This window comes from Micromys minutus (assembly GCF_963924665.1).
Source record: "Micromys minutus genome assembly, chromosome: 23".
Lineage (NCBI taxonomy): Eukaryota > Metazoa > Chordata > Mammalia > Rodentia > Muridae > Micromys > Micromys minutus.
The window spans coordinates 18810497-18825963 of record NC_137958.1 but is presented as its reverse complement, the minus strand read 5'-3'; positions in this window follow the sequence as shown (position 1 = coordinate 18825963).

Sequence of the window (15467 nt, the reverse complement as noted above, 5' to 3'; positions counted from 1 at the left end):
ACTGTCGGTCAGCATATAGAAGTAAACTAATTGATTCATTCTTATCTCTTTGAACAAATCAAGTGGATCAATGCCCTCCACAGAAAACCTGATACACTGAAACTAATAGAAGAGAAAATGGGGAAGAGCTTCAAACACATGGGCACAGGGGAAAATTTCCTGAACAGATAACCAATGGCTGATGCTCTAAGATCAACAATTGACCAATAGGATCTCATAACTTGCAATGCTTTTGTTAGGGAAAAGGCACTGTTAATAGGATAAAACGGCAACCAAGAGATTGAGAAAAGATTTTTGCCAATCCTACAAACGATAAAAGGCTAGTAACCAATATATATAAAGAACTCAAGAAGTTAGATTCCAGAGAACCAAATAACCCTATTAAAAATGGGGTACAAAACTAAACAGAAAATTTCCAACTGAGAAATACAGAATGGCTAAGAAGCACCTAAAGAATTGTTCAACAATTTTAGTCATTAGAGAAATGCAAATCAAAATAAACCTGAGAGGCTACCTTTACCAGTCAGAGTGGCTAAGATCAAAAACTCGGGTGACAGCAGACGCTGGTAAGGATGTTGAGAAAGATGGGTGAGGATTTCAAACTGGGACAAATTCTCTGGAAATCAGTCTGGTGGTTCCTCAGAAAATTGGACATAGTACTACTGGAGAAATCAACTATACTACACCTGGGCATATACCCAAAAGACGCCCCAACATATAACAAGGGCACATGCTCCACTATGTTTATAGTAGCCTTATTTATAATAGCCAGAAGCTGGAAAAACCCAGATGTCCTTCAACAGATGAACGGATACAGAAAGTATGGTACATTTACACAATGGTGTGCTACTCAGCTATTAAAAAGATGACTTCATGAAATTCTTAGGCAAATTGATGGAACTAGAAAATATCTTCCTGAGTGAGGTAGCCTAGTCACAAAAGAACACACATGGTGTGTACTCACTGATAAGTGGATATTAGCTTCAAAGCTCAGAATACCCAAGATATAATTCCCAGACCATATGAAGCTCAAGAAGAAAGAAGACCAATCTGTAAATACTTCAGTCCTTCTTAGATGGGGGAACAAAATACTCAAGGTAGGAAATAAGAAGACAAAGTGTGGAACAGAGACTGAAGGAAAAGCCATCCAGTGACTGCCCACCCGGGTAGCCATCCCTCATACACACACCAAACCAAGACAATACTGAGGAAGTCAAGAAGTGCATGCTGACAGGATCCTGATATAGCTGTCTCCTGAGATGCTCTGCCGTAGTCTGACAAATTCAGAGGTAGGTGCTTGCACCCAACAATTGCACTGAGCACGGGTTCCCAATTAAAGCAGCTATTTGAAAGGGTTTGCCACTCCATCGGAAGAAATACAATATCAACCAACCAGAACCTCCAGAACCCGCAGGGACTAAACCACCAACAAATGTGTACTCACATGGAGGGACTCGTGGCTTCAGCTGCATATGTAGCAGAGGATGGAATTGTTGGACATCAATGGGAGGAGAAACCCTGGTCATCAGAAGGCTTGTTGACCCATGAAGAAATTCCAGGTCAAGGATGTGGGGGTGGGAGTGGGTGGGTGGGGGAAACACCCTCATAGAAGCAGGGGGAGGGAAGATGGAATAGGCTGTTTCCAGAGGGGAAACCAGGGAAGGGGATAACATTTGAAATGCAAATAAATAAAATATCCAGTAATAAAAAAAGAAGTCTGACCTACCTGAAAACATAAAAGTAAGTTAAGTAAAATACTTTCTGAAAGTAGACAATCAAAACATTTGTAATTATATAGCTGTATAAATATTTTATCTGTCCTTTACCAAACAAAATAATATTTTTCAAAAAAATGTTTGAAAGACAGTTAAAGGTGGGATAAATAGAGATTAAACAAAATTATACATAGAAAGGTGAACATGGCTTAATTTTTTTTTCAGGCTTGAAGTGAAGGCAACACAATTATGAGCACTGCCTGCCTCTTCAGATGACTTGGGATTTCCAGCATCTTAATGACTACTCAAAACAGTCTTCAAATCCAGTCCTGAGATATCTGATGCCCTCTTTTGACCTTCATGGATACCAGCCACACACATGATACATGGATATATATTCAGGCAAAGTATCCAAATACAGAAAATAAAATAAGTAAATAAATCTTAGTGTCATACGTATTATTTTTCGTGTTTTTTTAATTTGAAGTTGTATCATTTCTGCTTTTATTTGAAATAAAATTACATCTCTTCTCCCTTCGCTTTCTTTCTTGTAACTTCTTCCAGCTACCTCTCAAGTCTCTCCCACAACACCTCTCCCACACTTTTGGTAGCCTATTTTTAAATTGTATTTGGCAAATCTTTTTATCATGACTGCTTAAACAAGATAGGAAAACTCATAACATTAATGTGCATGCTAACATGAGGGGGTTTTGTGTGTTCTACCACTAGAAAAACTACTACAAGCAACTTTTAATTTGAAGTATAATTTTGTGCAGATCTAAACTCATTTCTAAGAATATTCATCTCTAATTAAGCTCATCCATCACTATTAATAAATGCTGTCATTTATTAGTCAGTAAAGGAGCAATTTTATGGTTGGGTGAATAGGTGAATGATTTAATAGTAGATTATTCAAGGCATATCAATATTATATTATTAGAAGATAAACACATCTGAGACATTGCCAAGTAATGTAGTATGTTAGAAATTTTTAACCATTTCCATTTATTTTTTTTTCTTGAAAATTCTAAATATCCATAAATTAGTGACACTATTTTAATTTGGGATGAAAAATTTTATTAAATGCTATTATAATATTATAAAACATAATACTATATGTCTGCCTTCTTTTTGTAGAAGAATAGCAGAAACAGCAGAAAGCTAAGGGGCAAAGTTGTTAAGCAATAATAATCCTAGTCAAAGGAAAATTATTTCCAACAGGTGGACAATTTTATTTATTTTTTATTCATTTAATTTGCATTCCAAATGTTACCCTGCTTTCCTGTCTCCTCTCTGAGAGTTCTTTATCCATTTTCCTCCCCTTTACCTGTGAAAGAGTGCTTCCCCACCCCCACCCACCATACATACTGACACCCACCTTACCCTCAAGCATCTTCTTTTCCTAAGGCATCAAGTTTCTATAGGATTGGGCACATCCTCTTTCCCTGAGACCAAACAAGGCAGTCCTCTGCTACATATGTCCCAGGGGCCATGGACCAGCTCATGTATGGCCTTTAGTTGGTGGCTTAGTCTCTGGCACCTCCAAGAAGTCTGGGTTAGTTGATAAGGCTGATCTTCCTATGGGGTTGCCATCTCCTTCAGCTCCATCTATCCTTCCACTAACTCTTCCATAATGGTCCCTGACCTCAGTCCAATGGTTGCTTGTAAGTATTTATATCTGTCTAAGTTAGCTGCTGATAAAGCCTCTAAGAAGTGATGTTAGGCTCCTATCTGAAAGCACAAAATGGCCTCAGTAATAATGGCAAGGTTTGGTGCCTGCACATGGGATGGATCCCAAGTTGGACCTGTCACTGGTTGGCCTTTCCTTCAGTCTCTGCTCCATTTTGTCCCTACATTTACTTTAGACAGGAATAATTCTGTGTCAAAATGTTGAAGATGGGTGGGTGGCCCCATCTCTCTACTGGGGCCCTTGTTTATTTACTACAAGTGGTCTTTTCAGGTTCTATCTCCCTACTGTTTGGCATTTAGCTAAGGTCATCCTTACTGATTTCTGGGAGCCTTTCAAATCCCAGGTCTCTTCCATATTATGTATCAACAACTGGCAAAGCAGATGAGTTCTCAAAGCTAACAACATTAAAACCCAAATGCATGCTCTAACAGAACATATAAGATATTGTTTAGTTCACGTCTGCTGGATTTCAGTCATCAGTTAAAGACTTGAAACAGAATGTGTGACACAAAATCATTGTGTTTAAAACTTGTATCTGACGAATGATTACACTTCCTTACTACAATTATGCATATCTTCAAAAAGCAAAATTACTTCAGCCCGTTAGACTGTATGTTTTGATTTATTTCAGATGAAGGTGTTTAAAACTTATTTCTGTAACTAAAACATCACGGTCTTAGTGAGAAGACTAAGCCGTCTTCATGACCTTTATAAATTATGCATACTGCCTGGGTTCTAGAGGACACATCTATGTGTTCTCTTGACCTCTTTTTCCTGAAAATTTCCCCAAATAATATGCAAGACTGTGATATTAAATTTTGATACAAGAGCAATTCTATAAACGAGTTGGAAACTTGTATATAAAACACTGACTCAGGCATTAGCGGGCTAACAGCTAAATAGATTCTATGCTGAATTCTGTGCTAAACATTATTGTGTCTGTAAAATTTCAATTGAAATAAGAAAAGTGTTTTTGTTGTTGTTTGACATCAGATAAATTCATTGCTTTTAGGAGCAGGGCAAGGCAGAAGGTACTACTGAAATTCTATTTTCTTATATATCAATTTTAATCAACTTCAAGGGAATTATATCATATCTGAATCTTATACCGCCTATAATTGAACAGTAGATCTGTTCAGTTCATGGCAGCCAGAAAATAAAGAGGCTGGAAAGACTGGTTACAGGGAAATCATATATTTCTTTCAAGGTAAGAACCTTGAATCTATTTAAACTCAGAGCACAACACTGTTTTATTATGTCTGTGTCAATGAAAAATTGATATTGATTCCTGAGTTCAACAATTTTTGAACCTATTTTTCAAATCTTTGATGTATTTCAATTATTCCTTAAAGCTTTCTAAAAAGTATTCTGTGTTGTACCAAACTGATCTTTCAAAATCAGTGCATTTGATTAAGAAAGCTAATGGCTGTAAAACGTGTGTTTTCTGCTAGCATTCAGTCTGGTTTATCTGACTCAGCAATCTAAATGTAGTAAAAACAAGACAGTCTGGAAAGCTCCACTTTATGATTGCAGATACCGTGGCCACGGTGCTGGCCGCTTAGCCCTTGTGTATGTGTACCTAAAGCATATTATGAGAAGGGTTTCCAACATCCACTTAGCTATGCTTAAATTTACTGTGACAGTAGGCAGAGTGGCCTAGCTATACTCAGCTGCGCCTTCCTTCTGCACATAATCAGAAGCTTAAAGGAGCACAGTTATTAAAGGCATGAGTAGAGTACTGCAGATAGATATCTAAAGTGAAATCTCAGCGCCACTACCAAATGGACCTGAAGTGGTGAAGTAACTTAATTCCCTGTGTTCAAATCTGCTTTAAAGCTTAATGACAATGACATGGTGGGCAGAATGCAATAAGTGGGTTAGCCATTATGACTACTCAGCACTCTGCACACACCACAGGGCAGCACTGGGCTGGCAGTCTGAAGCACTAGATTATAACTACCTTTCTCTCATCGCCTTTCTCCTTCCTACTCGATTGTAAGCTGCTGGTTGCAGCATTGGTCTCATCTTTTTAATAAGAAAAGGCACACTATCTATGATCACAAAACTCTTTTTCCTAAAGCTGTAGCTGTAGTTGAAAATCAATTTTAACTTTAACTATCACTCCTTTGTATAAATAAACAATAAAATAAAAATGGAATTTTGAAAAGTTCTCAAACACATATATAAATACATACATTGCACATACACACAAAAATATATATCTATATATATATATATTTATAGATATAGATAGATAGAGAGAGAGAGACAGAGAGACAAACAGAAAGACAGACAGAGAGTGAGAGGGAGAATTGAATTAAAAAGTGAGATTAAGCAACATGAATTTGAAAGAGAGACAAGCCAGCAAGGGCAGATACATATTCATTTCATGTGTTAGAAGAAGAATAGAAAAATTATGTAATTATATTTTAATTTTAGAAAATAAATTAATATTTTCAAAAAGAACTTACAAAATAAGAAAGCTCTCCAGCCCTGAGCAAAAATTATAAAATATCAATTAAATGGCAGGTTCCAAAGTTTACAACATGAAATGCTGTCTCTTAATCAACAACCGTCCTCCAATCAGTCTGAAAAGAAACTCCAGGTAATTACTAAATTAAACCTTAAACATATTTTTTTACTAAGTATTGTTTAAAAATCATATTTCTTATATCTATTCACATACATTAACAAACATGCCTATAGCCTGAAATAATCGTTGCTCATTATCTTAAGTTACCTATATTCTTCTTATTTAAAGTAATAATGCATATTTATGATATAGTCATGTTAGATGCTGTAATTTTGTAAAATCATTTTATGTATAACCTATCTGTAATAATAATATGTTTGAATTTCAGCATCAGTTACAAAAAATTTTACTTGACTATTTATTTTCTATGAGAGAATGATATATTTAGTAATTCATACTTATTCTTAAGAGCAATATATTTATTTATTTAAATAATAATATTAAAGAGAACAATATCTGTGTATCACACAGGCCACAGAGCAGACTGGCATTAGGAGACACTTCTAGTGAACAAAGAAAAATATGTTCAAAACCCCCTAAAGAAACTGATTGAGTAAGTGAAATACAACAGTATTGATTGTGTGTGACACAGGAATGGGGAATTAACACATTCTTACTCTGGGCTGAAAGGCTTTTAAAGTGCACATTTGGTAACTTGCACATGTTATGTAAAGAGATTTATTTGCTAAATCTTGAGCTTAGAACAATAATGTTACTGACTTTGGGGTGTAGCTCAGTAGAAAAACATATTTAACATACATGAGACTTTGGGTTCCATCCCCTTAGCACAGAGTGTGGGTAGAAAGGAAAGAGAGAAGAAGGTCAGGAGAGGGAGGCAGGGAAGAAGGGTGAGAGGAAGAGTGTGAGCATTATTAACATTATATAAGGCTTTTTTATTTATACTAATGACTTTCACACTTACCTATCGGAAGAAAAAGTAGAAAATACTTCTGAATAGAATTTTCTAAAATTTCTAGTAAAACTTATTGCATGTACTAGCCAAGATCAATGTACTCCCAAAGCAAAATTTTTCACTAATTGCTTAAAATAATCAGAGAAATTTTTTGTTAGAAAAGATCTTTTAAGTATAGTAGAAAAAAAACACTCAAACTATAAAAATATAAAACACTAGTTTAACTAATTAGCCTTTTAGAAACATATTTTAAAATAAAAGTTATATAACTAGATGAGTTTTAATATTTATTCTTATTTTTAATGGTCCATATACATGTATATATGAATTTGTTCAAGAGTAAGGGTAGAAGCGAGTGTTGGATAGCCTGAATATAGGCAGTTCTGAGCCACCTGATACGGGGGTACTTGGAAATGGGAAAATTCTCGTAGCTGCAAAGCAAATTATCCTGCTCTATAATTTGATGGTGTTTAATAATATTTATGTTGTTAATATTAATTGAACTGAATATCTCCTGTTACCAGACAAGAAGACTTTCATTGATTAGACTAGGACAACAACCTACACACATAAAACCTTCAATTTATAATTTGTTCTGCCTACAAGATATGCTGGAGTAAAGGTGGCCCAGAACTTGTGAGAATGACCAACTAGTGACTGGTCAAGCTTGAGATCCATGACACAAGAAGGAGACTACTCCTGACATTACCTGGAGGGCCAGGACCCAGAGGGTGTATAGCCCAGAGTTCTAGACTAGAATATGATTTCTTAATGATATTTCATTATACCAATACATTAATGCCTAGGGCTTTTGGCTTGGATTTTTTTTTAAACCTACTTTTAACAGGTGTTCTTAACTGCTTAGATCCCCATTCTAGTCAACTGACCAAAGGTAGAGGAAAAAAGATTGTAAATAGGTCAAGGAGATGTGGACCTGTTTTAGAAGTAGTTGTTCCCTGGGGGATTCCAGTTTCTATTTGTCATGATAGTAGCAGTCTACTTCAGTAGTGTCAGGATAACAAATATGAATCAACAGTGATGGTACCACTCAGCAGAAACTGCCCGGCCTTCACTGTATTGTCATGAGTCAGCAAGAGCAACCAGGACCAGCCAGAATGTCAGGAGTTTTCTGTTGCACGTCTCTCAATGAAGTGAAGATAAGCAAAGATGAGGACTGGACCAGAGAAGGGTTGCTAGACTTTCTATGCAAATGAGCCATCACAATTGGTTGAGTCCTGTATATACTTTTTGCAAACATCACTTGTCTCCCCACAGGACTTGCCTCAGCAAAACACCATGTGAGTTGGCCACACCAGGTGCATCTGCTTTACCTGACCCAACTATAAACTTCCCACTTCTCAGTCCAACTCTCATTAGAAAAGCTTCACCGGGCAACTGATGAGAACAGATGCAGAGTCTCATTGCCAAACACTGGGGACATCTGGGGAATCCTATGAAAGAGGGAGAAGGAAGGATTGTAGGAGCCAGAGGGGTCAAGGACACCACAAGTAAACCTACATAATCCACTAACCTTGACTCATAGGGGCCTATAGAGACTGAACTAACAAACAGGGAGCCAGCATGAGACTTACCTAGGTCTTCTGCATTCATGCTACAGTTTTGTTTTGTTTTGTTTTGTTGATATATCTTATTTACATTTCAAATGTTATCCCCTTTACTGGTTTCCCTGCCAGAAACTCCCATTCCATGCCCCGTCCACCTGTTTCTATGAGGATTCTCCCCCACTTCCCTACTCCCTCCCCCTGCCTTAATACCCTGACATTCTTCTATACTGGGGCATCAAGCCTTGGCAGGACCAAAGGCTTCTCTTCCCATTGATGCCCAAAAATGTCATCCTCTGCTACATATGAAGCTGGAGCCATGGGTCCAATCATTTGTACTATTTGGATAGTGGTTTATTTCCTGGGAGCTCTGGTTGGTTGGTATAGTTGTTCTTATGGGGTTGAAAACCCCTTCACCTCTTCCAATCCTTTCTCTAACTTCTCCATTAGAGACCCTGCTCTCAGTTTAATGGTTGGCTGTGAGCATCATCCTCTATATTGTAATGAACTGGCAGAACCTCTCAGGAGACAGCTATCTCAGGCTCCTGTCAGCATGTACTTTGAGGCCTCAGCAATATTGTCTGGGTTTGGAGGCTGTATATGGGCTGGAACTCCATGTAGGGCAATCTGTGAATGTCCTTTGCTTGAGTCTCTGCTTCAACATTTGTCTCCACATTTCCTCTTCTGAGTGTTTTTGTTCTCCATTCTAAGAAGGACTGAAGGATTTGCACTTTGGTATTCCTACTTTTTGAACTTCATAGAGTCTGCGAATAGTTTCTTGGGTATTCCGAGGTTTTTGGTCTAGTATTCACTTATGAGTGAGTTCATACCATGTGTGTTCTTTTGTGACTGGGTTACCTCACTCAGGATGATGGCTTCAAGTTTCATCAATTTGCCTAAGAATTTCATGAAGTTATTGGTTTTAATAGTTGACTAGTATACCATTGAGTAAATGTACCAATTTTCTGTATCCATTCCTCTGTTAAAGGACATCTGGGTTCTGTCCAGCTTCTGGGCTATTGTACATAAGGCTACTATGAAAATGGTGGAGCATGCATCTTTGTTAGATATTGGCACATCTTGTGGGTATATGCCCAGCAGAGGTATAGCTGGGTCTTCAGGCAGTACTATGTCTAATTTTTGGGTGGAACTCCAGACTGATTTCCAGAATGGTTGTACCAGCTAGCATTCCCACCAACAATGGAAGAGTGTTTTTTTTTCTCCACATTCTCCCCAGCATCTGCTGTTATCTAAGTTTTTGATCTTAGCCATTCTGGTTGTTGTGAATTTGAATCACAGGGTTGTTTTAATTTGCATTTCTCTTATGTCTAAAAATGTTAAACATTTCTGTAGGTGCTTCTCAGCCACTCAATATTTCTCAGTTGAAAATATTTGTTTAGCTCTGTCCCCCATTTTTAATAGGGTTACTTGATTCTCTGGAGTCTAAATTCTTGAGTTCTTTGTATATATTGGATATTAACCTTCTATCAGATGTAGAACTGGAAAAGATCCTTTCCCAGTCTGTTGGCTGCTGTTTTGTCCTCATAACAGTGTATTTTGCCTTAGCGGAGCTTCGTAATTTTATGACTTCCCATTTATCTATTCTTGATCTTAGAGCATAAGCCATTGGTGTTCTGTTCAGATTTTTGCCCAATGACCATGTGTTAGAGAATCTTCCCCACTTTCTGTCCTAATACTTTCAGTGTACTTGGTTTTATGTGGAGATCCTAGATCCACTTACACCTGAGCTTTATACAGGGCAATAATCATAGATCGATTTGCATTCTTCTACATGCTGACCCCAGTAGGACAACCACCATTTGTTGAAATGCTGCCTTTTTTCCATTGGATGGTTTTAGCTTCTTTGTTAAAAGCAAGTGACCATAGGTGCATGGATTCACTTTGAGATCTTGATTATATTCCATTGATCTACCTGCCTGTCAGTAGAAGGCTACTGATTTGTTTGAATTAATTTTATATTCAGACATATTGCTGAGGTTTTTTTATCAGGGTTAAGAGTTTCGTGGTGGAAATTGTGTGGTCATTTATGTATACTATCATATCATCTGCAAATAGTGATATTTTGATTTTCACTCTTTGACTTCCTTTTGTTTTTAATAGCTCTGACCAAGACTTGGATTACTATATTGACTAGCTAGGAAGAGAGTGGGCAACCTTGTCTAGTACATGATTTTAGTGGGACTGGTTCAAGTTTCTCTCCAGTTAGCTTTATATTGCCTACTGGTTTGTTGTATATTGCTTTTTACTATGATTAGATTTGGACCTGGAATTCCTGATCTTTTCAAGACTTTTAACATGAAGAAATGTTGAGTTTTGTCAAATGCTTTCTTGGCATCTAATGAAATAATCATGTGGGCTTTTTTTTCTTTAATTTTGTTTATATAGTGGATTACATTGATGAAATTACATATATTGAACAATACCTGCATTCCTGTGATGAAACCTACTTGATCATGACAGATGATTATTTTGATGTGTTCTTAAATTTGGTTTATGAGAATATTATTGAGGATTTTTGCATCTATATTCTTAAGTGAAATTAGTCTGGACTTTTTTTCTTTGTTGGGTCTTTGTGTGATTAAGGTGTAAGTGTAATTGTGACTTCACAGAAGGAATTGTTTAGCGTTCCTTCTGTTTTTATTTTGTAGAACAACTTGGAGAGTATTGGTATTAGGCTTTCTAATATAAATGATAAATTCCATCTGTACAACCTCCATGATATTCAATGAGGAACATATTGTATGATAAATTTAATGTTATATAGAGCTAAAAAATGGGAAGAAGTAGTATTATCCAGGGAAGAGCAAACAATTGTCTGTCCAATCCCAAACTGTCAGATTGAAAATGCATACAAGTAACAATGTACAGACTCAACAAGTTATATTTGGAAATAATACATGTATGCATGCAGGAGCAATTGATGAAAAACTAAGTCACCAATTTGAAGAAAAGTAGATAGTGTTGTATGTGGAGGGGTTGATGGGAGAAAAATGAAGGGAGAAATACTTTAATGAGATATAATCTTTTTAATCTCAAAAATGATTTTAAAATATGTTGAAAACCTAAACATAAGACATAAATGAGTATGTCAATTTGTTCCAATCTAATTAAACTCATTTTCTAAGAGAGTGGCCATTCAGATTGTGCAGACAGTTTGTGTGGATGGTAGAGTAGTACTACAGCAGTAATAATCAAGATTTCAGTGCTTTTTCTCTCCAAGATATCATCTCTGCTTACCCCATGGTCACCCAAAGTGGTTTGACAAAACTGAATATTTATATCTGTTCTAGATCTCAACTTGGCAAAAACTTTAGTCACCTGAGAAGAGGAAACATATCTTGGTGCATTGGTCTATGAGCAGTTCTGTGGGGATTTCATCACTAAAGAATATTTGCATGGCCAGCCTAAGTTAACAAGCCATGACTGGCAAACCAGGAAGTGGTGTTCTCAGCTTCAGTTACTGCCTGTGGTTCCCAAGTTGAACTTCTGCCTTGGCTTCTCTTGACAATGTTCTGTAGTTTATAAGGTGGTGTGAGTTTTTTCTTCACAGGCTGATTTTGGTAAATGATTTATTGGATCAATGAAAAAGCAAACTAGGATAGTATCCCATTCTCTTAGATTCTTCATATTTCTTTATAATAAACCATATACTTACCTGTGGATTTTAATAGGACCACTGAAACTTTATACAACAACAGTCCTACAGTGGAAAAAAATAAAAGCAAATGGTAGTAGTATCAATTTAATGCTTCCCACATGATCCAAGTACATTCCTTACTACCAGCCCTAAAGTTCTGGGTTCCCAAATGAAATACACAAGGAAGCCTACATATATTTGGATATGCCTTAAATAGCTCACTCAATAAGTGGGCCACTTCTTAGCCACCACATGGCACCTTCCCTCCATATTCCCAAGTTATTACTTAATAAAATTTATATTCTATTTTTGCTGCCCTGGGCCTCAGGGAGGGCCCTCTTAGAGCCAATTTTCCCCTCTTCTACATGCCAGGCAATGACATCTGTCTTGCACTTTATTGGATGCAGTGTCTTTCTTCTCTGTCAACTTCTTCCTGTATGGCCATGCCTCTCTTTCTTCCTTCATTCCTTGCTTGAAAATTCTAAAGTCCTGCCTCTGTCTCCTGCCCTAGCTATCAGCTGCCTGAAACTTTATTTGCCAATCAAAATCAATTGGGGGCAGGGTTTTCTTAGAGACCTGAGAATACTCATGTCCTCAATTTTGGGGACCCAAATTAACAAAACACAAGCAGCATTAGATAAAACCCACATTTCTCCCCCTTTGTCCTTTAAAAAGGCATTTTCTCATAGCTATACAATAAACATAATTATAGCAGTTTAATAAACTACAAGGTATAATATTCATTGAGAACATCCAGTCAATCAATTTTGTTAATTAAAAAAATTACTCTATTACCTATCTTAAAGATAAACTTAAGAGTTTGCAATTCTATACCTGAATTATATTTCTATTTTCATCTGCATTTCTGTCTGAAAATCATCCTGTAATGTAATGTTTCTTCATCTTTTCTTCAATGTTTAATTTCTAAAGGGATTCTCTGGTTTAGGAACTCAGAAAAAAATTTAGTTTTTAAAAGGTTATCTTTCTCAGACTAGACACCTTCTAAAGTCTGCTAGAAAATTATTTTTGGCATCTTGACTATAATTTTCAAAAGAAGCTGGCTCTCATTTTTTTTGATAAAATACTTTCATCTTCAAACCATTAGTCTGAAACTATGCTTTATGAACTGAGCTGGATAGTTAGTACTTTTCCAGGCAGGTAACTCAGAGCCAAGATTGTATCCTAGGTAACATTGAGTGAAGCAGAGTGTGTAGCAATACAGTAATTCCCAGTCATCCTTCATGTAGGGCAGGCTGTAATTCCTCATCAAGAGTAAAATCATTAAATGTTTCTCATTAATAAGCATTGGCTTCCTTATGCTACCAATGGCCAGCTTCATTCTCTCACTTTGATTTCTGATCCTGTGTTGTGAGACTTAGAGCTTCATTAGGGAAAGCACAACACAGAACAAGGATCACAGGTTCCTATATATTTTTGCTTTAGATGGCCTTTAGATAGCTCTGATAGTCTCGCAAGGAACCCAGAAACACGTCTTCCCCCACTTCCACCCCCATCCCTGATTGTAACTGCCACTCAGAATTTAACAGCATGCTCTAAAGGTGAGAACACTCAATCCTCAAGAGTGTTCAATACTACTATCGTCCATCTTTTCCAAACCAGCTGCCTTTAGGCTGCAAAATTGAAGCCCTGATTCTTGGTGGAGAGAAAATATTTTTATTCATGTATTTTGATTCTTTGGTTGTACTTGGTATCCATTCAATTGTCTTACAGTGAATAAGCTAGTAGTGTGGCCTCTTATTGGAAAACAGTGTTTGAGGAAAGTTGATAGTGATTAACCACTGAGGTAAACAACTTGGAACTTGAATCGTGCTTTCCCATAGAGTGTTTTTCTTCTTTAACACCATGAAACTTAAATAAGAGAGGGGATAAGAATCTAAGGAAAGACCATCCAGAGACATCCCCACCTGGGGATCCATCCTATATACAGCCACTAAGCTCAGACAATATTGCAGATGCCAAGAAGTATATGCTGATAGGAGCCTGATACAGCTGGCTCCTGAGAGGCTCTGTGAGAGCCTGACAAATACAGAAGCAGATGCTCTCAGCCATCTACTGAATTGAGAACTAGGTCCTGAATGTAGGAGTTAGAGATAGAACTGAAGGAGCTTGCACCTTCATAAGAACAACAATATCAACCAACCAGAGCTCCCAAGGTCTAAATTACCAACCAAAGAGTACACATGAAGAGACCCATGGCTCCAGCTACATATATAGCAGAGGATGGCCTTATAGAGCATCAATGGGAAGAAAGCCCTTGGTCTAGTCAAGGCTAGATGCCCCAGTGCAGGAGGAAATTGTCAGGGCAGGTAGGTGGGAAGGGATGAGTGGATGGGTGAGTAGGGTAGCACCCTCATAGAAGCAGGGGGAGAAGTGGGATAAGTGTTTCTGGGGTAGAAACAAGGAAAGTGGATAACATTTGAAATGTAAATAAAAATATCCAATAACAATAATAAAAAGAATCTCAAGCTTAATCATTATTTACAATTTTGTTTTCACTATTCTAAGATTTCTTATCATTCCAAGTGTTCTAGACATACTTCTCTTTGCTTTGCATGGAGTTATTTTGTCTAACTTCCCAAAAAGCCAGACAAGACTCTAAAGTTCTATTAAACACACAAGAGAGCAGAGTTTAAGCAGGTGCTTCTATTGCTTACATTTTAAGAAAATTCTTGATTATGAATACAGTTATTGGGGATGTTAAGGCCAATGCAGATGTAGAATTCCCAAGTACAGAATTGCATTGCTATTTCATACCCAACATTCCAGCATTGACCAAGTACTTAATTGTTCAGTGCATTTCAGGGACTGCTGTAGGTGCTACATACACTGGAAGTTCAATTATACACAAAACTACTTCCACTTCCCAATAATCTGAAACCATGATTATTTTAGAGTAGCATAATTTCACATACTGACTTAACTCCTAGTTCTGTCTCTCTTCAAATCTTCCATAATTTAATTAAATTACTTGAAGACAACTTATATTTGGTAGGCAAAATTTATCGACCTAATCGGCAATACATTTGTTTCCATAGTTTCAACAAATATTTATTTTGAACAGATTTGTATTAACAGAAAATAGGAAAATAAAGTTCAAGGATTTCCTAAATGCCTCATTCCCAATTTACCCTATTTTAGCATAGTAAATTAGAGTAGTATTTGTCATAAATGTAAAAGTGATATTGACGTTTTCTATTTTGTATTGCTATTTTAATGTCAAATCAAATTTTATTCAGTGTTTATTTTCTTTCCCTTTTTATTACAGGCTGATTCTAGATTTTTTTCTCATATGTCTTTCTTAATAATCCTCTGTGTGTCTGTCTCTCCATCTCTCCCTCTTCCTCTCTTGCCTCTCCCTGCTTTCTATAAGGATCA